Raw genomic sequence first — 22,265 nt, forward strand, 5'->3', positions numbered from 1 at the left:
CAGTCAGCGTCCGTGACAGTCAGCGTCCGCCACAGTCAGTCAGTGTCCGCCACAGTCAGTCAGCGTCCGTCACAGTCAGTCAGCGTCCGTCACAGTAAGTCAGCGTCCGCCACAGTCAGTCAGCGTCCGCCACAGTCAGTCAGCGTCCGTGACAGTCAGCGTCCGCCACAGCCAGTCAGCGTCCGCCACAGCCAGTCAGCGTCCGCCACAGCCAGTCAGTGTCCGTCACAGCCAGTTTCAGTGTCAGCGAGAGTCCAACAGCGTTATTCACTGTCAGACTGACAGTTTTGAACAGTGACAGTTCATCTGTGTCCACCAGCAGCAGTCAGTGTCACTGTAACGATTGTTACATTTGCAAGTAAATTACAATACACATTGTTACAGTTTCAAATAAAGTGCATTAGACAAAATGACACAAAGAACATACAGTGCTGAGGAGGCGTATGCTATGTTAGCCTCAGATACAGAATCAGCGAGTGAGGGAGGCTCAGAATTTGTTCTGTCCTCCTCTTCTTCTTCCTCATCTGATAATGAAGAACCTCCTCGCAGGGTTAGGAGGGCCATAACTCCAGTTTTACCTCCACCTCCAGAAAGTAACTGGTTTTCCACAACCTCCTATGTCCCCCAAGTACTTGACTTTACCGCTGTTCCAGGAGCCCAAGTACAAACAGTAGGGTTATCTGAAATTGGCCATTTCAAATTATTTTTTACAGATGACCTGCTGGACTTGATTGTTGAGCAAACCAACTTATATGCCCAGCAATTTTTAGAAACTAACCCCAATTCATTTTATGCCAGGCCATATAGATGGTATCCAACCACTAGAGAAGAAATTAAAAAATTTTGGGCATTAGTGCTAAATATGGGCCTTACAAAAAAACCATCAGTAAGGGACTATTGGTCTAAAGATCTCTTACATCATACCCCCTTGTATGGATCAACAATGCCCAGGGCTCGCTTTGAGGCCGTCCAAAAATTTCTCCATTTTGCAGACAATTCCCAATGCCCCCCCCAAAATGACCCCAGTTTTGACAGACTGTATAAGATTCGGCCCCTGATTAAATTTCTAAGCCACAAATTCTCTTCCCTATACACCCCAAAAAGAGAGATTTCGGTGGATGAGTCCCTTGTGCACTTCAAGGGGAGAATAAAGTTTAGGCAATATTTGCCTAACAAACGTGCCAGATATGGCATAAAGATTTACAAAATGTGTGAGTCCGAAACAGGCTACACTCACACATTTCGGATCTATGAGGGAAGGGACAGTCAAATTCAGCCCCCTGATTGTCCTCCATCCCTCACAATAACTGGGAAGATTGCCTGGGACCTCCTGCATTCAGTGTTTGACAAGGGGTACCACGTGTACCTGGATAATTGGTACACAAGTGTGGCCTTGTTTCAGTGCCTGGCTGAAAAAAAAACACTTGCATGTGGGACGATCCGCAGGAATCAGAGGCACCTTCCCAAGACCCTAATAAGCCAAACCCTGCAGGTTGGGGAGAGCAGAGCACTTCACAGTGATGGGGTCCTCTTTTTAAAATTTAGGGACAAAAAAGAAGTATTTATGCTATCTAGCATTCATGATGCCAGCAGCTCCCTTGTCCCTGTCCGCGGAACAGCAGAACCTATCTCAAGACCACTATGCATTCAGCATTACAATAAATTTATGGGGGGAGTGGACATGTCTGACCAGATCCTCAAACCGTACAATGCCATGCGGAAATGTAAAATATGGTACAAAAAGCTGGCAGTATATTTTATCCAAACGGCATTGTACAACTCCTATGTCATCTTTAGGAGCACTGGTCACCAGGGATCATACCTGGAATACCAGGAGAAGGTAATTAAATGTCTCCTCTTTGGTGATAATGCGGCAGAGGGAGGAGAAAGTTCTGCCTCTGCGACTGCTGTCTGCAGAATTGTTCCTGGGCAGCACTTTCCTGGAGTAGTGCCCCCCACTGCAAAAAAAAGTCACCCCCAGAAAAGATGTGTTGTCTGCTTCAAAAATGGCAAACGCAAAGACACAACATATCAGTGCGACACATGTCCCTCCCACCCTGGTCTTTGTATTAAAAACTGCTTCCGCATTTACCACACATCCCTGGACTTATAAATTTCTTTTTTACCTGTTTTCTTTTTTTTTATTTGAATACTCTGAACCCCTAATCTCGTCCACCTCCATAATTCCCATTATACCCCTAGATGAATACCAAGTAAATGAAGGCCTCAGAATCCTTGTGGCGTTCTATCACTTCCAGGCCTTGCCATGTGTCCAGGCAGTATATAAAGGTTTATTTTATGAAAGCAGGGGAAATAACCTTATAAATGTCAGAGTATATTTTTCCACATTTTTGCTGTTGCATGAAAATGATGTACTAAGTGGACATTTTTGATAAAAAATGTGTTTCAATATTTCAGATATTCACCACATCTGTTCCAAAAAAACAAGATAACAATACAACCGTATATACAAAACCCCTTAAAAAATATTTAGTGTGGTCTTTTATAAAACAGAGGTACTTATGGCTATAAAGGCCTATGTAAATCAAACTGGGACCTGCAAAACCTATAGGGAAATAGCCCTAAAAGCTTCAAAATCCTTGCATTGTCCTATCACTTGCAGGCCCTGCCGTATGTCCAGTGAACATATTTATGCCACTTTGGGGGTATTTCTGAACTCAGGAGAAACAGCACTATAAAAATTAAGCCCATTTGTTTCACTTTCATGCTCTGCATCTGACAAATCTGTCCTATAAATGCTGAATTTGTGAAAAATGGCACAAAATTTTTTTTCACGCTACATTTCAACAAAAAACTGTAAAACAACCATAGCATCAAAAGGCTTATCATAACCATAAATACATTCTTGCAGGGGTGTAGTTTCAAAAATGGTGTCATTTGTGGGGGGTTTCCATCATTCTGGGGGTCCACGGTCTCTTTGAACATTACTTGGGGCTGGTGAATCAATCATTCAAATATTGGTCTTTGAACGCCTCAGGTTGCTGCTTCACTTGCAGGCCCTGCCGTATGTCCAGTGAACATATTTATGCCACTTTGGGGGTATTTCTGAACTCAGGAGAAACAGCACTATAAAAATTAAGCCCATTTGTTTCACTTTCATGCTCTGCAGCTGACAAATCTGTCCTATAAATGCTGAATTTGTGAAAAATGGCACAATTTTTTTTTTCACGCTACATTTCAACAAAAAACTGTAAAACAGCCATAGCATCAAAAGGCTTATCATAACCATAAATACATTCTTGCAGGGGTGTAGTTTCAAAAATGGTGTCATTTGTGGGGGGTTTCCATCATTCTGGGGGTCCACGGTCTCTTTGAACATTACTTGGGGCTGGTGAATCAATCATTCAAATATTGGTCTTTGAACGCCTCAGGTTGCTGCTTCACTTGCAGGCCCTGCCGTATGTCCAGTGAACATATTTATGCCACTTTGGGGGTATTTCTGAACTCAGGAGAAACAGCACTATAAAAATTAAGCCCATTTGTTTCACTTTCATGCTCTGCATCTGACAAATCTGTCCTATAAATGCTGAATTTGTGAAAAATGGCACAAAATTTTTTTTCACGCTACATTTCAACAAAAAACTGTAAAACAACCATAGCATCAAAAGGCTGATCATAACCATAAATACATTCTTGCAGGGGTGTAGTTTCAAAAATGGTGTCATTTGTGGGGGGTTTCCATCATTCTGGGGGTCCACGGTCTCTTTGAACATTATTTGGGGCTGGTGAATCAATCATTCAAATATTGGTCTTTGAACGCCTCAGGTTGCTGCTTCACTTGCAGGCCCTGCCGTATGTCCAGTGAACATATTTAGGCCACTTTGGGGGTATTTCTGAACTCAGGAGAAACTGCACTATAAAAATTAAGCCCATTGGTTTCACTTTCATGCTCTGCATCTGACAAATCTGTCCTATAAATGCTGAATTTGTGAAAAATGGCACAAAATTTTTTTTCACGCTACATTTCAACAAAAAACTGTAAAAAAAACCATTGCGTCAAAAGGCTGATCATAACCAAAAATACATTCTTTCAGGGGTGTAGTTTCAAAAATGGTGTCATTTGTGGGGGGTTTCCATCATTCTGGGGGTCCACGGTCTCTTTGAACATTACTTGGGGCTGGTGAATCAATCATTCAAATATTGGTCTTTGAACGCCTCAGGTTGCTGCTTCACTTGCAGGCCCTGCCGTATGTCCAGTGAACATATTTATGCCACTTTGGGGGTATTTCTGAACTCAGGAGAAACAGCACTATAAAAATTAAGCCCATTTGTTTCACTTTCATGCTCTGCATCTGACAAATCTGTCCTATAAATGCTGAATTTGTGAAAAATGGCACAAAATTTTTTTTCACGCTACATTTCAACAAAAAACTGTAAAACAACCATAGCATCAAAAGGCTGATCATAACCATAAATACATTCTTGCAGGGGTGTAGTTTCAAAAATGGTGTCATTTGTGGGGGGTTTCCATCATTCTGGGGGTCCACGGTCTCTTTGAACATTACTTGGGGCTGGTGAATCAATCATTCAAATATTGGTCTTTGAACGCCTCAGGTTGCTGCTTCACTTGCAGGCCCTGCCGTATGTCCAGTGAACATATTTATGCCACTTTGGGGGTATTTCTGAACTCAGGAGAAACAGCACTATAAAAATTAAGCCCATTTGTTTCACTTTCATGCTCTGCATCTGACAAATCTGTCCTATAAATGCTGAATTTGTGAAAAATGGCACAAAATTTTTTTTCACGCTACATTTCAACAAAAAACTGTAAAACAACCATAGCATCAAAAGGCTTATCATAACCATAAATACATTCTTGCAGGGGTGTAGTTTCAAAAATGGTGTCATTTGTGGGGGGTTTCCATCATTCTGGGGGTCCACGGTCTCTTTGAACATTACTTGGGGCTGGTGAATCAATCATTCAAATATTGGTCTTTGAACGCCTCAGGTTGCTGCTTCACTTGCAGGCCCTGCCGTATGTCCAGTGAACATATTTATGCCACTTTGGGGGTATTTCTGAACTCAGGAGAAACTGCACTATAAAAATTAAGCCCATTGGTTTCACTTTCATGCTCTGCATCTGACAAATCTGTCCTATAAATGCTGAATTTGTGAAAAATGGCACAAAAATTTTTTTCACGCTACATTTCAACAAAAAACTGTAAAAAAACCATTGCGTCAAAAGGCTGATCATAACCAAAAATACATTCTTTCAGGGGTGTAGTTTCAAAAATGGTGTCATTTGTTGGGGGTTTCACCCTTCTGGAAACCTCAGGAACTTTTGAAATGTATCCTGGCACCTGATCTGTGTCCTTCGCCTAATCTGCCCTCCAAAAGCTCAATGGCGCTCTTTCTATTCTTTACCCTATTGTGGCCTCATAAAGCGGTTTACATCCACATGGGGATTATTGCCATAGTAAAAAGAAACTGCACAAACAAAAATTTGTGAGGTTTTTTCCTTTTATCCTGTATGGACATATGTATTTTAGGGCTAAATATTAACTTAATTGTAAAAATTTGAAAATTCCAAATGGAACCTCCATCTTGTTTCAATTCATATGAGACACTGAAAGGGTTAACAAACTTATCAATGGCTGTTCTGAGCAGTTTGAGGGGTGCAGTTATAACTTGTAAAACCCTTTACAATATGAAATGACCTCTAAAATCATTGAATCTTACATTTTTTTGAAAATTTGAAAAATTGCTGTTCTATTAGAAAGTCACCTAATGGCCAAATAAAATATTATAACATTTAAAAAATGATGCCAACAAAAAGTAGATTTATGGTAAATGTTAATTAGTTACTAATTTGGGTGGTTAGACTTACTGTAAAATGGGAATAACATTTAGAAATCAAAAAATTGCCATTTTTTCAAAATTTTTACCAAATTTCTTACTTTTTAATAAATAAATGCAAAGCATAACAACCAAAATATACCACTAACGTGAAGTACAACATGTCACAAAAAAACAATCTCAAAATTACCTAGGTATGATAAACCGTTCTAAATTTATAACTGCAAATAGTGACACAGAACAGATTTTAAAAATTGTGCTTGGTCCTGAAGCTATATAATGGCTTAGACGCGAAGGGGTTAAAGGGGTTATCCGGGTTTAAAAAATTTCTTATGGCCGGGCTGGGGAGGGCTATTTAAACACAATAAACATGTACTTACCTCGTCCGGCGCCGCTGATGTCCCGCGCCGCGGTCCCTTCGATCCGTGCCCCTGTTTGTTTACAGGGGCACGGAAGCCGCACACAGGGAGCTTCCGGTCCGGCCGGAAGCTCTCTGTGTGCCCTTGTAATGATACTGGCGCACAGAAAAGGCCGGCCGCGGCGCGGGACATCGGCAGCACCGGACGAGGTAAGTACATGTTTATTGTGTTTAAATAGCCCTCCCCAGCCCGGCCATAAGAAATTTTTTAAACCCGGATATCCCCTTTAAAGAAAATCCACCATTTAATTTTATGCATTGTCAAACAAATCGCCCCAAAAAGGGTCCGCAGATGCAGCCCTGATATTGGGTTATCATAGTGTTCTCTAGGGGAGTAAGAGAACAGTTATAAGATGATGGAGGAGATGATGATGAAGTGATGACGAACCTAACATTTTTGTTTTGCTAAATCTGCAGAGATGAATGAATGATCATGAATGATCTTTGGGTCACCAGATTTGCAGTATTACCCATGATAAAGTGTTGGGCAATGCAGTGGTGGATTAAGGAAACCATGCGCCCTGGGAAGTATAAAGATTGTGGGCCCCAGCCCATTACCCCTGATCCCCTGCTATATTTCATTTCAATTTAAATTACAGGCACATTTTTAAAAAAAGCATTGAAAAATCATTGTCAACAATTGATAGCATTGATAACAACATGTCATTTTTTTTTGTAACTTTGGTAATTATGACTAACAATGTAACACGTCACTACTTACAAATGAGATATGCATTTGGTAATGTGTTTGTGTCCTCTAATTATTATAACACCACACTGCTATTATTTATTTACAGCACCTCCTAATTTATATTTAGCAGTCCTTAAAGGACATCTACCACCAGATTTAGGGATGGTACACTGTCACCAAAGGAATGCTTGGTACCTTAGGGGTTAAGTGGGAGCCCTTCTGGCACTTTCCAGAAGATCTGCTACACTGAATAAATGACTTTCTAACAATATGCAAATGAGTGGGAGGCGCTGAGGCCTCCCCTAGCCCAGCAGCTTCTGTCTCTGTCCGAAGATAAAATATGCATGTCCCCTCATTGATAATCCCCCATGTCGGCTAGGTGCAAGTGCCGCAGACTCCTTGCGCAGCTGCACTACTCCAAGTCACCGCCAGTCTGCAGTGCTTGCGAACGGCCGATGTGGGGGAATGTCAATGAGGGGGTATGAATATGTAATCTGCGGACAGAACCAGGAACCCCTCTGACCACTGTGACCTCTGGTGAAGCTCTCTGGAAGCTTTACTATAGTTCCAGACTGAAATGATCAGCTGTAAGGTGTCTGTAAGTTTTATTGATAATCCTATTGAAATCTTGAAACTCCAATTGTCACTGGGGCAAAACAAACCTGTTTTGACAGAAAAATATACAGTTTCAACTTACATTACATTCAACTTAAGAACAAACCTATAGAACCGATCTTGTACATAACCCGGGGACTGCCTGTATTTGTCTTCATCCTCTCCATCAATTGTCTGAGACATTATGGGGGAGGTTGTTTTAAATCAGAGTTTTGCTCCAGTTTGCATAGTTAATACTTTTGCATGAGATCGTCTACACCCAAAAAGCAGTTAATAAAATGTATATTGTTTGTATTATAGCTCATCCATCAGATTTTTATTTTTGTTTGTCTCCATTCTTACTTTTTGTTTATTCTGCTTTATAAACATACTGTATATACTATTGCCAGAAATCTAAGCAAATCAGTAAATATTTAGATGTAGTAGGGAGATTTATCATAAGGCAGGTTTGTCTACAGTTAGTCTGTAGTAGAGATGAGCGAGCACTAAAATGCTCGAGTGCTCGTTATTCGAGACAAACTTTTCCTGATGCTCGAGTGCTCGTCTCTAATAACGAGCCCCATTGAAGTCAATGGGAGACTCAAGCATTTTTCAAAGGGACCATGGTTCGGGAATAAAATGTGTTAATTAATTGAAAAAGAATGTCTTCTTATAAGTTAGCAGATGTATGCAAACATCTGCAATCTATTCTTCGCTGTGTGTATATTATCTCCCGACAAGTTAGCAGATGTGAAGAACAGTGAAGAATAGTATAAAAACAGTGAACACAGTGAACACAGGATCATTTAAGTGAAAAACACAGTGAAGAATAGATTGCAGATGTTCGGCACATCTGCTTACTTGTCGGGAGATACGCGGTCTGGGATCCGCTCCTCTTCTTCCACTGAAGTCTCCCTGATCTCTCCGTGCTGCCCCATGTCTCCGTGCTGCTGCCGCTGCCCCATTTCTCCGTGCTGCTGCCCCTGCCCCATGTCTCCGTGCTGCTGCCGCTGCCCCATGTCTCCGTGCTGCTGCCCTATGTCTCTGTGCTGCTGCCCCTGCCCCATGTCTCCATGCTGCTGCCGATGCCCCATGTCTCCGTGCTGCTGCCCCTGCCCCATGTCTCCGTGCTGCTGCCGATGCCCCATGTCTCCGTGATGCTGCCCCATGTCTCCGTGCTGCTGCCGATGCACCATGTCTCCGTGCTGCTGCCTCTGCCCCATGTCTCTGTGCTGCTGCCGCTGCCCCATGTTCCTGTGCTGCTGCCGCTGCCCCATGTTCCCGTGCTGCTGCCGCTGCCCCGTGTCTCCGTGCTGCTGCCGCTGCCCTATGTCTCCGTGCTGCTGCCCCTGCCCCATGTCTCCGTGCTGCTGCCACTGCCCCATGTCTCCATGCTTCTGCCGCTGCCCCATGTCTCTGTGCTGCCGCTGCCCCATGTCTCCGTGCTGCCCCGGTGTCTCCGTGCTGCTCCCCGGTGTCTCTGTGCTGCTCCTCGGTGTCTCTGTGCTGCTCCCCGTTGTCTCTGTCCTGTTCACCGTGTTCTTCAGTGTGTTCTTCACACATATATATTGTTCTTCACATACTATTTTGTTCGCACCGTTCCGCGCGTATCTTCCGACAGGTAAGCAGATGTGCCGAACATCTGTAATCTATTCTTCACTGTGTATTTCACTTAAATGATCCTGTGTTCACTGTGTTCACTGTTTTTATTCTATTCTTCATTGTTCTTCACTGTGTTTTTTTAATTAAATGTTCGATCTCGAGCAGGGGAAATACTCGTCCGAGCAACGAGCCGTTTCGAGTACCTTAATACTCGAACGAGCATCAAGCTCAGACGAGTATACTCACTCATCTCTATTCTAAGTCTGCAGATTTATTGCTGTTAACTTCATAAATGTGGCATATGAGGTGTTAATCTCTGCAGTGGTTACATCTGAATTCACTTGATAAACATTACATAAATGTTAGGGTTTCAGATATATATGTAGACATTTGATTATCAGGTACAGGATTGGGATACAGGCTCAGAAACAGGTTACAGGCTCTGAAATAGGGTTCCAAGTAAAGTTTAGGGGATCCGTATGAGGCAAGACAAAAGGTTAGAGTTTTTGGATCAGACAGGGCCCAAGATTTTTGATCCGATTGGGTTTCAGGCATTATACAAGGTTCAAGATTCTAGATCAGGTTGGGGCTCAGACAGTATACAAGGTTCAGCTACAGGTTCAGGATTCCAGATCAGGCAGGATACAGGTTAATAGGTCAGGGTTCTAGATCAGGTTTCTTTGGGATCAGGCAAGAAACAGGATTCCAGATCAGGCAGGAGTTCAGGGTACTGATTTAGGTTGGATAACAAATCAGATATAGGTTCCAATTTAGACTGGTGTTTAGGGTACTGGTTCATGCTAGATACAGGCTCGTGTACATGTTCACAGTTTCAGGTCCAGTAAAACAGACAGAAGTACAACAGGTCAAAAGATAAAGTATAACTAGCCCTAAATGACCTGAGGATCAGTTCTTTATCCAGCTCCTAGAAACCACCCATGCAGCTGACTGGCTAGCATAGATCTATGATTAAGGCTCTGTTGTGACTGACTGGAAAAATGTCAGAAAGTCTTTATGGAATCTCTGCTCTGTTTAATGTATGTGATGTCTTCAATGTGGACTAAATAAAGAAAATGTTATTTCAACAAGAATTTACTGCTGCTGGTCATTTTCTTCATATATTTGTGATTACGCTGCTGTTGTTGGAGTCGGCAATGTGAGCTAGTGAGAAAATCAAATATTGACTAATGCCTACATAAATTTAGTTTCCCAGTAATCATACCAACTCAAGGAATAAAGTGGAGGTGTCATTTGGAATGAAAACTGAAAGGCATAATTACAGAGCCCACAAAATGTATTTCTTCACCAATTTTACCATATTAGGATTTTTTTTCCTGCTTCCTAGTACACAGCATGGAAGACAGAAGCAAAAGACAGATACACAAAACAAAACAGGGCCTAGTTGTTAAGAGGTTAACCAATATAAAGCTGGCCTAGGCTTATTTGCTATCATTCTAACATGCAAAGGGACTATTATATTATCCTTCAACTATCATCAAATCAGTTTAAAAATATTTTTATACACAGCTAGCTGAAATATATTTATGTTGCTATTTTTTCTTTTAGCAACTTGTTATTTTCATCAGGGATAAAATTATCTAAGATCAACCATTTCTGACCCAGGAGATACTCTAAAATCTAATATTTCTTCAGATACATCATTTTCCCATTACAACTACATTTGCTTCTTTAGAAGATGAAATGGAGATTGCAGAAGTCATCAGTCATATGCTTAAAGCAGGTGAATTTAATTTACAATAATACAGTATCTTTATAAGAAACTACATATGATGATGATAGTATACCTTGGTGTATTTCACAGAAAAGAAATTGATATAATCTAAAGGGTCATATCATGTCACTGTAATCTTTTATTGTGAAAGAAATTTACAGGGTTTCATTCAAAAAAGTGTCATCTTACCTCTTCAGGACATTTAGACATGGATAACAAATCTACTTTACAAGTGGGTTGTGTGCGGATAGCTATATATATATATATATATATATATATATATATATATGAGATGAGCGAACACACTCGTCCAAGCTTGATGCTCGTTTGAGCATTAGCGTACTCGAAACTGCTCGTTGCTCGGACGAGTATTTTGCCAGCTCGAGAAAATGGCATCTCCCGCCGTCGTGATTTTTGGCGGCCAGAAAAAGAGCCAATCACAAGCCAGGAGACTCTGCACTCCACCCAGCATGACGTGGTACCCTTACACGTCGATAGCAGTGGTTGGCTGGAATGATCAGGTGACCCGGGAATAGACTAGTCCCTGCCCGCGCTGCTCGCATCATTCTCTGTCTGAATGCCGTTAGGGAGAGAGCTGCTGCTGTTCAGGGAAAGCGTTAGGGTGTTATATTAGCTTACTGTTAGGCAGGAGTGAGTCTACAAGAACCCAACAGCCCTTCTTAGGGCTACAATAACGTTATATAATTTTTTTTTAATTTGCTTGTGGCTGGGCTTGCTGGCACTAGTAGTGCAGCTATTACCATATTGTGAGGAATTTGCAGGGAGACTTGCGACGGTTGTGTTTAGCTCTTAGTGACATATCCACCTCAAACACTGAAGTGTGACAATTTATTAGGGGTTTGATTTGAATTAGGCAGAGTCTGCTGATTTATTTTTTTTACGTTATTTACTTTTATAACTCAAAGTAATCTGGCAAAGCAGTGTGCTTTCAGTGTAGGCTAGAAAATAGCCATAGGAGAACCCTAACGGCTTACTTAGGCCTACAATAGCGTTATATTTTACTTTTTTTTGGTTTGCTTGTGGCTGGGCTTGCTGGCACTAGTAGTGCAGCTAGTACCATATTGTGAGGAATTTGCAGGGAGACTTGCGACCGTTGTGTTTAGCTCTTAGTGACACACATATCCACCTCAAACACCGAAGTGGGACAATTTATTAGGGGTTTGATTTGAATTAGGCAGAGTCTGCTGATTTTTTTTTTTTTTTTTTTCAACTTAAATTTTTATTGAATTTTCCACAATATAACAAAGGTAAGACATACCGAGTCATGACCCAGTGGGCCACTATACACTCATAACAACAAGTGAACACGATCATATTACATCTAGATTTAACACTACACATTTTTCTTGCTGTAACTTAGCGATCATTTGCTTATATTCCCCTTGATGCCCCGTTTTGGACCTTGCGTCACCAGCCACGGGGAGTCCAGCGGAATATCCCAATATTTGACTCTGCACTCTTACCGTTACGCCTTTGGAGGCGCCTAAGGTTCAGTATTGTTGATATTTAACGGAACAGATTTTAATAAACATCATAGACAACATATAACAAGCCAATTAACATATAGTTAGGCCTAAAGATAAAGGTAGGTTCCTTGCTATTCTTGGTAAAGTGGGCTCTGTGTCCACATGCCCCATTGTGATTCAAAAGCTTTAAGCGTATTTGATTGAATTGCTATGGCTTTTTCGTATCCACATATCTTGTTGACCTGGGAGATAACTTCCCCCAGTTTTGGACACTCTGGTTCTTTCCAATGTCTTGTGAGGACCATTTTAGTAGTATAACTCAAAGTAATCTGGAAAAGAAGTGTGCTTTCAGTGTAGGCTAGAAAATAGCCATAGGAGAACCCCAACGGCTTACTTAGGCCTACAATAGCGTTATATTTTACTTTTTTTTGGTTTGCTTGTGGCTGGGCTTGCTGGCACTAGTAGTGCAGCTAGTACCATATTGTGAGGAATTTGCAGGGAGACTTGCGACCGTTGTGTTTAGCTCTTAGTGACACACATATCCACCTCAAACACCGAAGTGGGACAATTTATTAGGGGTTTGATTTGACTTAGGCACAGTCTGCTGATTTTTTTTTTTTTACGTTTTTTTACTTTTATAACTCAAAGTAATCTGGAAAAGAAGTGTGCTTTCAGTGTAGGCTAGAAAATAGCCATAGGAGAACCCCAACGGCTTACTTAGGCCTACAGTAGCGTTATATTTTACTTTTTTTTGGTTTGCTTGTGGCTAGGCTTGCTGGCACTAGTAGTGCAGCTAGTACCATATTGTGAGGAATTTGCAGGGAGACTTGCGACGGTTGTGTTTAGCTCTTAGTGACACACATCCACCTCAAACACCGAAGTGGGACAATTTATTAAGGGTTTGATTTGAATTAGGCACAGTCTGCTGATTTATTTTTTTTTACGTTTATTTACTTTTATAACTCTATTAACTTTATTTACTTTTATAAGTCATCAGGCACAGCCCAAAATCCTGTTGTGTGCTGTCAGTGTAGGTTAGAAACTAGCCATAGCAATAGGATAGCATCGTTTTGTTTAAAAAAAAAAAAAAACACAAAAAAAATTTACAGTTTACACGTTAATTTTGAAAATGTTTAACCCGAGGGCTAGGGGTAGAGGACGAGGGCGTGGACGTGGGCGTCCAACTACTGCAGGGGTCAGAGGCCGTGGTCCTGGGCGGGGTGAGACACCACCTGCTGATGAGGGAGCAGGGGAACGCCGCAGAGCTCCCTAGGTTCATGTCTCAAGTTACTAGGACTCGTGGTAGAGCACTGTTGAGGCCAGAACAGTGCGAACAGGAGATGTCGTGGATTGCGGACAATGCTTCTAGCCATTTGTCTATCTGCTGCTCTGGTTTGAAAACTTTTTTGGACTGCCACATACAGGCACTATCCAAATTAAATTGTCTCCATAGCAGCCTCCACACGTCGTCTTTTTAGCTGCCTCCACACGTTGTCTCCATTGCTACCTCCACACGTCATCGACATAGCTGCCTCCAAAAGTCGTCCATATAGCTGCCTCCATACATCGTCCCCTTAGCAAACGAGCTGTGTCAGGCAGAATTTTGGGTTGTTTTCATGGCTTCCACATAAAACTTGTTAACTTTGTCGCCACCCTGCTGTGTTATCCACAAAATATACTGGCAAACTTTTATCATTTACCGATATTATTTCAGCGCTTCTTGCGCATCTGTTTACATTCCCCTCACCGCCATAACCCAAACTTATAAGAACACTACTACACTTGATCTTATACAAAAGGTTCTTAGAAGTGCTGTTTGGGGAGTAGCTGAGAGACAGGGGCTTGGATTGGCGAAAGCTCGCCTGGCAGCGGACTGCCAGCTCCATCCCAAGATCCAACTAACATAGTTTTAACTGCAGCACCTTTAATCTACTACTAGTTCACTGCCTCCATACTTCATCCCCTTATCAAACGAGCTGTGTCAGGCAGAATTTTGGGTTGTTTTCATGGCTTCCACATCAACCTTGTTAACTTTGTCGCCACCCTGCTGTGTTATCCACAAAATATACTGGCAAACTTTTATCATTTACCGATATTATTTCAGCGCTTCTTGCGTATCTGTTTACATTCCCCTCACCCGCCATAACCCAAACTGATAAGAACACTACTACACTTGATCTTATACAAAAGGTTCTTAGAAGTGCTGTTTGGGGAGTAGTCGAGAGACAGGGGCTTGGATAGGCGAAAGCTCGCCTGGCAGCGGAGCGCCAGCTCCACCCCAAGATCCAACTAACATAGTTTTGTATCATTCTTTTTTATTATAATCCAAAAAGAAACAGAATTAACATAGTATAGGACACGCAGGTCCATCAAATAATATGTTGAGTTCACAATATATTTCTGAACATGAATAATTACATCTTTTTACATATGCAGGATCATCGGATTTGTTGACATTAGATCGCCTGGCAGATGTAATAAAAAGAAAGATTGTTCTTGAAGCAGGTTATCGTTTGAGCGTGTCTATTTGTACCCATGCAACAGTGCTGGGTAAATAACATATTTAAAACACATTTACTACAAAGTTCTAACATATGGTGAAAATGTGGACTGGTCAGTGTAAAATAAATCCAAACCTATAGGTCTGTGTGTAGGAGGGTAAGGGAAAGGAGAGGAGGTATAGGATATGAGGAGAAGGAGGGAAAGGAGTAGGTCAGGCACGAGTCACGAGTAGGTCAAAAACTCGGGGGAATGTTTGAACGTCAGCCATGGGGCCCATATTAATGAGTGGTCTGCGGTTTTATTGTGAGATACCGCTGTGGCCTCTTCCAGACTATGTAGTAGGGAAATTTCTCCAAACCAATCAGATACACGTGGGGTACTTGTAGATTTCCATAATCTTGGGATAAGAGCACGTGCTGCTATTAGCATGTATCCCATAAGTGATCTCTTAGCCTTAGTCGCCGAGATAGGGAGTATTGACAGTAAGAGAACTGCCGGGTCGTTTTCTAGGTTGATATTTGTCAGGTCCAAGATTAGCTTGCGCACTATTTTCCAGAAAGGTTGCAATTTCGGGCACCCCCACCATATATGAGTCATAGTACCTGGGGCTGAAAGACATCGCCAGCATCTATCTGGGCAGGATGGGTATATCTTGTGCAATTTACTGGGGACCCAGTACCATCTTGAGAGCACTTTGTAGTTGGTTTCTTGCGCCTTACTTGAAATAGAGAGTTTGTGGCACAGCTCATACGCCTTGAGCCACTCATCCGTAGTGTATGTCTTGCTGCATTCGTTTTCCCAGTTCACAATAAAGGGTGGGTTAGAGGAACCCCACTTGTCTAATAGGAGGTTATATATCACAGATATGGCATGTGGAGTCTCTGTGTTAGATGTGCATAGGGTCTCGAAAGGTGTCATGCTTCGGTGCAAGTTTGTCTTGTTTTTAATACTACGGTAGAAGTGATCTACTTGTTTGTACTCCCATTGTAATCGTGGGGTGAGATCTAACTGTGGTGATATAGTTTCTAGAGATTTAAGTGACTCAGAGTCCAGGAGGTTTTGAAAGCGAAGTGGGACTGATGTTCTTAGAGGGCGCAAGAAATCTTTGGAGATTCCAGGGGGAAAGTCCGGGTTCCCTGTCACTGGGGTAAGAGGGCCGTCAGGTGTAAATAGTGTCGTCTGCTCCGTGAATCTTTTTAACGTCTTCAATTCTTGGGACGCTGTATAAGGAAGGGCTTGTAAGGAATGATTGTGTGTGTTAAACGCGGTTAGCCAAGGTATGGCAGTTAAGGGGACAGGTGAAAGATGGTCCTCTAAGCTCACCCAGAGTTTGTTTTTACCATGGTGGAACCAGTCCAGAATTCTGGCCCCTGTAGCTGCCAAGAAGTAGCCCTTGTAGTCGGGCAAACCCAGGCCACCTTGTAGTTTTCTGCGTATCAAAGTCTGTCTGGCAACTCTGGGTCGGGACTGTGCCCACAAGAATCGGCTTAAGAGGCTGTTGAGTTTATTGAAAAATACTTTCGGGATGGAGAGGGGTATGGTTTGGAATAGGTAGAGTAGTTTGGGTAATATTGTCATTTTTATGCATCCTACCCTTCCCAACCATGATATCTTTTTGCTGGTCCATTTTGTAAGGTCTACTTTAAGTTTTTCTAGTAGGGGTGTATAGTTTAATTGAAATGTCTTGTTTAGGTCAGCAGGGATACGAATTCCCAAGTAAGTAATGGCGTCTGTCTTCCAGGTGAATGGATAGTTAGCCGCGAGGGTTTGGGCAATTTTAGCTCCCAGATGCACTCCCATAGCTACACTTTTAGACATATTTATTTTGTGATTGCTAAAGTGCCCAAATGTGTAGAGCGTCTCCATTAGGGGCGGCAGAGAAGTTTGTGGGTCTGTTAAGTAAAGGAGGACATCATCCGCAAAGGCAGAACATTTGTATTCAGTGGGACCTACTTGTATTCCTTTAATGTCTGTACGTTTTCTGATTGCTACTAGTAGGTGTTCTATGACTAGGGCATAGAGTAGTGGCGATAGGGGACACCCTTGCCTAGTACCATTACTGATTGTAAAAGAGGGCGACAGGGTTCCATTGATCCTTATGTTGGCTTGAGGTGTCTTATAGAGGGCTTGAATACGGGAAAGCATGCGTGATCCTAGCCCTATTTGCTTTAGGGTTGCCCAGAGGAACCCCCAGTCCACCCGATCAAAGGCCTTCTCGGCGTCCAGGGAAAGCGCTAAGAAGGGCATGGATACTTGCGAGGCATGCTGTATTAGGGAAAAGGTCTTGAGGGTGTTATCCCTCGCTTCTCTGGTTGGCATGAAGCCGACCTGATCGAGGTGGACAAGGGGGCCCACTACACGAGCCATTCTAACTGCTATCAATTTGGCGAAAATTTTTGCGTCTGAGTTAATGAGTGAAATAGGTCTGTAACTAGGACAGAGCTGGGGGTCTTTCCCCTCTTTAGGTATGACAGTTATGTGGGCATGTAAAAAAGAGTGATGGAAGTGGCTTTCAGCTGAAATGGAGTTAAAAACCTCCGTAAGTGAGGGAGATAAATCCAGGAGTAAAGATTTATAGAAAGCGGCCGTGTAGCCATCCGGTCCCGGACTTTTACCTGCAGGGAGGGCCTTCATGGTTTCCTGGATTTCTTCAGGTGTGAAAGGAGACTCTAGTAATATTTTGTCACTGTCTTTTAGCATAGGTAATGCCGTCTCCTGTATGTATTGTGAGAGTGAGTGCTGGGGCTGCGGAGGGGGGAAGGAATGAGAGGGTAGGGGGAGGTTATATAGAGAACGGTAGTATTTAGTAGTGATGAGCGAGTATACTCGTCCGAGCTTAATGCTCGGTCGAGTATTAGCATACTCGGACCGGCTCGTTGCTTGGACGAGTATTTGCCCTGCTCGATAACGAGCATTTAATTTAAAAAAAAAAAAAAGTAAAGAACAGTAAAAAAATACAATTAAAACATTTAATTTAATTATTTAATTGAAGAACACAGTGAAAGAACACTGTGCAGAATAGATTGCAGATGTTCGCGAACATCTGCAATCTGCTCCGGAGACACGCGTGCAGAACGGTGTTCTCCGCAATAGTATTCGAAGAACAATATGTGTAGAGAACAACTTGCAGATGTTGTCAAACATCTGCAAGTTGTTCTTCACACATATTGTTCTTTAAATACTATTGCGGAGAACACCGTTCTGCACGCGTGTCTCCGGAGCAGATCGCAGATGTTCCGGAGACACGCTTGCAGAAAGGTGTTCTCCGCAATAGTATTTGAAGAACAATATGTGTGAAGAACAACTTGCAGATGTTTCCAAACATCTGCAAGTTGTTCTTCACACATATTGTTCTTCAAATACTATTGCAGAGAACATCGTTCTGCACGTGTGTCTCCAGAACAGATCGCAGATGTTCATGAACATCTGCAATCTGTTCTGCAGTGTTCTTTCACTGTTTTCTTTTAGTGAAAACATCTGCACTGAACAGTGCTCGTTCAGTTTTTAATTTTACTAAAAAATGCTCGGGTCTCACATTGATTTCAATGGGGCTCGTTACTGGAAACGAGCACTCGATCATCAGGAAATGTTCGGCTCGAGTAACGAGTACCCGAGCATTTTAGTGCTCGCTCATCTCTAGTATTTAGTAAATGTCTCTGCTATATCCTCAGTTTTGTGGACAGTTTTACCCATTACGTTTTTTATTGAGGGGATGTAGGACGAGGTTTTCCTATCTCTAAGTGCCCTAGCTAACAGTCTGCCTGGCTTATTTCCCCACTCGTATAATGAACGGGAGCATAGAAGTTTGAGCCTCTGTTGTTTGGCTTCTAGATGGGCATTAATCTCCTGCCGGGTTTGGGTCAATTGTCTAAGGGTAGATTCCTGAAGGGTCTGTTTGTGCTGCGCCTCTAAGTTTTGTAGTTTTGTGAAGAGGGATTGCAATTTGAAACCAGCCTCTTTTTTCAGTCTAGATCCATGTTTCATGAGGATCCTTCTCAAGTTTTTAACATTTCCCATTTGATTGTTTCAGAAGTGGAGTCACCAGAGTGGTTTACTCTATAGCTTTGGATATAGTCCTTCATTTCAGTTATACAAAGGGAGTCATGGAGAAGAGTTTCATTCAATCTCCAATTGAAAGGCCTACGCTGGGATGGAGATATTGAGAGTGTGCATGAGACTGGTGCATGATCTGACATAAACATTGTTTCAATCCTTGTGTCAATTACTACTGAGAGGAGATTGTGCTGAATGAAAATGTGGTCAAGTCTGCTGTATGTGTTGTGCACTGGAGAGAAGAAAGAGTAGTCTCTAACCTCTGGGTGCTGAATTCTCCATGCATCACAGAGCTGTAGTGAATGTAGGTCCTTTCTAAATCTGTTGATCTTATTGTATGGTACTGAGGATTTGCCCGCGGAAGAGTCAATAAGAGGGTTCATCACCATATTGAGGTCTCCGCAGAGTATCAAGGATCCCCTAGTGAAGGAGGTTAGACGGGAGAGATCACCTGTTAGAAAGCTTGTTTGACCAGTGTTAGGAGCGTACACATTTGCAACGGTAAAGATAGATTCCTGGATGTTGCATCTAATGAAAATGTATCTACCTCTCTCGTCTTTCTCAACCTCCAGGACTTCACATTGAGCGTCTTTATGTATGAAAATGGATGTTCCTTTTGACTTACTTTGTGGGTTTGTACTATAGTACACCGTGGGATAATATCTATTGTTTATCTTGGGTTCGTGACCAGTTTTAAAGTGCGTCTCTTGTAGGTAAAGTACATGCGCTCTTAGTTTATGAAAGGAGTACAGTGTCTGGGAACGTTTTTCAGGAATGTTTAAACCTTTGGCATTAAATGATACAATCTTTAGTTGAGACATATTGGTTAAGTTACACCAAAGTAAATTCCCTTTTTTTTGATGGGTCGAGACTCGGACCTGACCTGGGGTGTGGATGGGGTAGGGGAAACGTTGAGGAAAGATAGGAGAAGGGAAAGAGGGAAGAGGAGGCTTGCACTGACCTTGGGGAAATGGACTTGTGAAGAAACGTTAAGAGTCCTTGTTTAGGTCTCTTCTATGACAAATTATGCCTGTAGGCAAGTACCAACTGTGATACCGTATCACAGCTGAACCTATTGGGGGAACTGTGGGAACTTCAACTAAATATGGCTATAGACAACACCTCGGGTAAAGATGCTCGAGGTGTATGTAGGAGTCTAGTGTCAGATGGAACGTGACGTTGTTACCGGGCCAACGGTATTTCTGTATATGTGTAGGATTGTTTTATTTACGGGACTTTTTTAAGAGTAATAAGTGCATAGGGGAACCGGGGGGGGGGGGGTTAGCGATAGGCAAGCTTGTGAATCCTCGATATGGAGGATTAAAGAACAATCGCTCGTTCTTAGGAGTAGTGAGGGGATTATGTGATTGTGCTTAAAGTCCTGGATAGGACATTTTTCTTGTTTACATAGTTATGTAGGGGTATATAACAAAACCTATTTCAAGAATGCAAAAATAACAGAGAAAAAACCGAATAGGTAGAGGTTTCACATACCCTGTTGTCCCAGGTGGTGGAGATCAGATGTTTGGAGTGCACGCGAGGCTCTGGCCTGAGCTTGCAACACTTGAGAAAGGAAAAGGTTCGCAGCACATCCAGAAAAATAAAAGCACTTTATTCTTCATTCTTTAAAAGATACATCGTGGGGTGTGAGTAGGCACAAGAGACCTACGCGTTTCAGCTTATCCTTGATCATACCATGAGTAAGGCTTAGATAAGCTGAAACGCGTAGGTCTCTTGTGCCTACTCACACCCCACGATGTATCTTTTAAAGAATGAAGAATAAAGTGCTTTTATTTTTCTGGATGTGCTGCGAACCTTTTCCTTTCTCAACTATTTCAAGAATGTTAACACAGAATATATACAATCTGAAGACATTTGTCAATTAACAGTCATCCCGATCTCTGACTGCTGACAAATGACCCTGTTACAGGGAGGATTCGAAAGCAGTAGTGCTGTCAATGCAGTGCATAGGGAGATCAGGGATATTTCGTGGTAGGCAAGCTCATGTCCCCTCAATGTGGTGGTGTAATGAACAACAGGGCTCAAGCATCCACCATTATATCTGAAACAGGGTCATGCGGTCGCGCATCAGGGCATATGAAAAACATTTGTCTGGCTTGTCGAGATATCTATAAATGTTAAGCAAGACGCATGTCTAATGCTTTAAATCAAATTAAACTCAATCTGGTAACAGATGTCATCTGTCAGCCCTCCTGTTCTCCATCTGGTTGCAACAAAACCTATTTCAAGAATTTTAACACAGAATATATACAATTTGAAGACATTTGTCAGTTAACAGTCATCCCGATCTCTGACTGCTGACGAATGACCCTGTCACAGGGAGGATTCGAAAGCAGTAGAGCTGTTAGTGCAGTGCATAGGGAGACCAGGGATATTTCGTGGTAGGCGAGCTCATGACCCTTCAATATGGTGGTGTAGTGAACAACAGGGCTCAAGCATCCACCATTATATCTGAAACAGGGTCATGTGGTCGCGCACCAGGGCATATGAAAAACATTTGTCTGGCTTGTCGAGATATCTATAAATGTTAAGCAAAACGCATGTCTAATGCTTTAAATCAAATTATACTCAATCTGATAACAGATGTCATCTGTCAGCCCTCCTGTTCTCCATCTGGTTGCGGGTTTCCACGAAACCTTCGTTGTGGACGTGGGGTGCCGCTAATGGAAGACGTGTTGGGGCCCCGGTTGGAGGTGATGGTCGTACGTTCTGATTGAAAAAGCGGTGGGTCGTTCCAGTCCGGGATGCGAACATCTGGTAGATCCAATGAGTGGAGAAATTCTTGTAGATCTTCGTAGCGAGAGAGAGTCACTGACTTCCTTCCAGCTCTTGCATGAAGGGCAAATGGGAAGCCCCAACGATAAGAAATGTTCCTTTCTTGTAAGAGGGATAACAGTGGTCGAAGGATGGCTCTCTGGCGAAGGGTTCGGCGGCAGAGGTCAGGGAACAACGTAATTGTGGCTCCATCGAAATCCAGATCCCCTTTGGCTCTGGCCTTCTGCATTATCATTTCTTTGGTAGCGTAATGATGAATTCTACATATTACATCTCTACGGCGGGCTGGGTCAGAGCTCCTGGCACGTAAAGCTCTATGGGCACGGTCCATTTCTATGGGTGTCTCCACTGGTCGACCCAATAGGATATTGAAGATACCCGTTAGAGTTGGTAATAGTTCAGGCGTCTGTGTGGCTTCGGGAAGTCCCCTGACCCTTATATTATTTCGCCTATTCCTGCTTTCCAGATCATCGATCTGCATTGACAACTGCTGTTGGTACATAGAGTGTTCTGTCGCTCTCTTCTGGACAATTTGTATAGTAGATGACATTTCAGACTTAAAGGCTTCAAGAT

This window comes from Engystomops pustulosus, chromosome 5 (genome assembly GCF_040894005.1).
Source record: "Engystomops pustulosus chromosome 5, aEngPut4.maternal, whole genome shotgun sequence".
Classification (NCBI taxonomy): Eukaryota; Metazoa; Chordata; class Amphibia; order Anura; family Leptodactylidae; genus Engystomops; species Engystomops pustulosus.